Below are 2,420 nucleotides of genomic sequence, written 5' to 3'. Positions count from 1 at the left end.
AGTAGGGGCGCAGGTGGCTTCCACAGGACACTGGAAGGGGCAGTAGCTGTGGCCTTTTGGTAGGATCCCAATTTCCCAGATATCAGGATGTCCATGTAGCAGATTAAATTATTATTTCTGTCAGCCAAAGCAGTGGTTCTCAATTAGTTTTGCTTCAGGACTCAGATTTAACATCAGACATAAAGTGGCAAAAACTGTATCTAATTTTTTTATTTTTTTATTTTTTTAGTTCTTATAAATGTTAAAATTACAGTGTTTTACAGTTTTTTTTTATATATATATTCCTATATTCTTTTTGGTCCAGCAATGTGCAGAATTATATTTTTTTGTACAATTAATATTAAAAAAAATATTATAAAGTAAATAAATAAAGTTATAATTATTATTATTTATTATTAAATATAATAAAGTTATAATTAGACACACAGCCTTTGGCATGACTAACAAAATATATGAGAGACATTTTCTCTATTTTAAGGCAAGACACCCAAGTGAATAGGTACTAATATATGATAATAGATAATAGATATAAATACTAATCACCATTCTTCCCTGATTACATTAAGAAGTACAAACGTTTTTGTATTCCAAGTTTTCGGAATGCAAATGATGCATTATTATTTTTCAATTTGCACTAATCTCCAGAAATCTTAACGTTGGCTATAGTCCGGTGCAAAATTCTTGTTATATATATATATACATCAGTGAGCGTTTAAACCTTTTGTTATAGTTGCGTATGAGTCCCTCAGTTGACCTCAGTGTGAAAAGATGGATCTCCAAATCGTACAGTCATTGTTAGAAAGGGTTCAAATACCCGAAAGATGCTGGAAAACCAAATAATTTGTGGGACCTGAAGTTTTTTAACTGTTTTCTAATTGTTCAGGACAAACAAGGGTCTCATGAACAACTATCACAAAAAAACAAACAAAAAAAAAACAGCTGTGGATCATCCAGGTAACAACACAGTTTTATGGTTCAAGCGCATGTAAACTTTTGAACTTGGTCATAAATTATAAATTCAACTATTATTTTCTCTTGTGGACTATATGCAAACGTCTTTTATGTGAAATATCTTATTCGGGTCAGTACTTTTTTGTATGATCCCATAATACTGCAGATACTGCAAAGTGTATGTACAATTTTTACCATAACTGTGTGTGTGTACACATGAACAAACCCCATCTGTAAAAACCTTCTGAATATTATACAAGAATAAAGTTTGGTAAGTGCTACTGAAGTGGAGAGTTCTTGCTCAGTGCATGAGAGAAAAATAAATTGAGGAGGGGGCGGTCCTTTAAAGATGTGTATTGTATCTGAAATCTGCAGACACAAGTACATAAAGTGCAATAAAATAAAAGTGTAATGTCGATGTTTTTTCCACTAGTCTGAAACAACACATTATGAAAAGCCAAACAGCTCAAAATCTCAAGATTGACCAGTGTATTAAATAAAATAAAATAAATATGTTTTTACCTATAGTGCCTTAGAATTTGATGCGCTTTTTTATTTTGATTTCCTACCAAGGCATGTTTATATTTTTAGATGAATTTTGTCGTTTGCATTTAGCATTGTTTTTTATCTGCTATTCTCAACCCTGACATAACAGATCTGCAGCCTATTTTAGATTGCAAATCACTGTTTGAAAAGCACTGATATAGACAAAGTATTCATTGGATTTGCAGTTGAAAATAGTATGTGCTTTTTACTTGTCAACTGATAGAAAACTTGACTCATCTATAACCATGAGTGGTTACTTTACATGATGGTCAGATTTTATTTATTTATTTATTTTTTCGGGTCTAAGTGAGCTGTTGTTGGTGGACCAGACTTTCAGACCAGTCTAGTTAAGTGAGACTATCATTGAGCTCTATATGTGACCATTTACACCCACACAGGTCATTTTGACATTCTAGAATCTTTCCATAATTTGTTGTCTTCTGCTCCGAGCTGTGCTGGAGCTCTGGCAGATGAAAAGTCTTCACTCTGTACAGATGGTGCAAGCCGGATACACATTACAAGCTTACTGGGGAATAGCTTTTCATTGAGGTGCAATGCACACATGCTCACACACGCTCATTCCAGGTAAAGTGTTTCTCCCTAGGCGTCTTACCACAGCAGAGTTGTCACATTACAGTATGATGAGATGAGAAAATGAGGGCTTATTCCTTTCATTAAGAGAGAGAGAGAGAGATGGGCTAAGAATTCCATCTATTTATATTCATGAGGGTCAGAGCCGGGCTGTTTCTTAGGCAAATCAAATGGACCTTAATATTTAATGCCTTTAAGGTGCAACACAGTATTTTTATTTTGTATTTTTTTGAAACAGGGAAAGCAGCTCAAGGTTTTCAGGTTGGAAAACATAGAAGCAGTCTATCTATCTATCTATCTATCTATCTATCTATCTATCTATCTATCTATCT

At 33.6% G+C, this 2,420-nt stretch overlaps 1 protein-coding gene across 1 annotated transcript in view; it reads left to right on the top strand.

The window, feature by feature from the left end:
• LOC107684317 (VPS10 domain-containing receptor SorCS3-like) overlaps positions 1-2,420 on the top strand; it is a 213,526-nt gene that overhangs the window by 180,548 nt on the left and 30,558 nt on the right. The gene's annotated exons all lie outside the window — the stretch shown is intronic.

Source organism: Sinocyclocheilus anshuiensis, unplaced genomic scaffold (genome assembly GCF_001515605.1).
Source record: "Sinocyclocheilus anshuiensis isolate Anshui unplaced genomic scaffold, SAMN03320099.WGS_v1.1 scaffold1371, whole genome shotgun sequence".
NCBI lineage: Eukaryota > Metazoa > Chordata > Actinopteri > Cypriniformes > Cyprinidae > Sinocyclocheilus > Sinocyclocheilus anshuiensis.
This window is presented reverse-complemented; position numbering and strand designations above follow the sequence as displayed.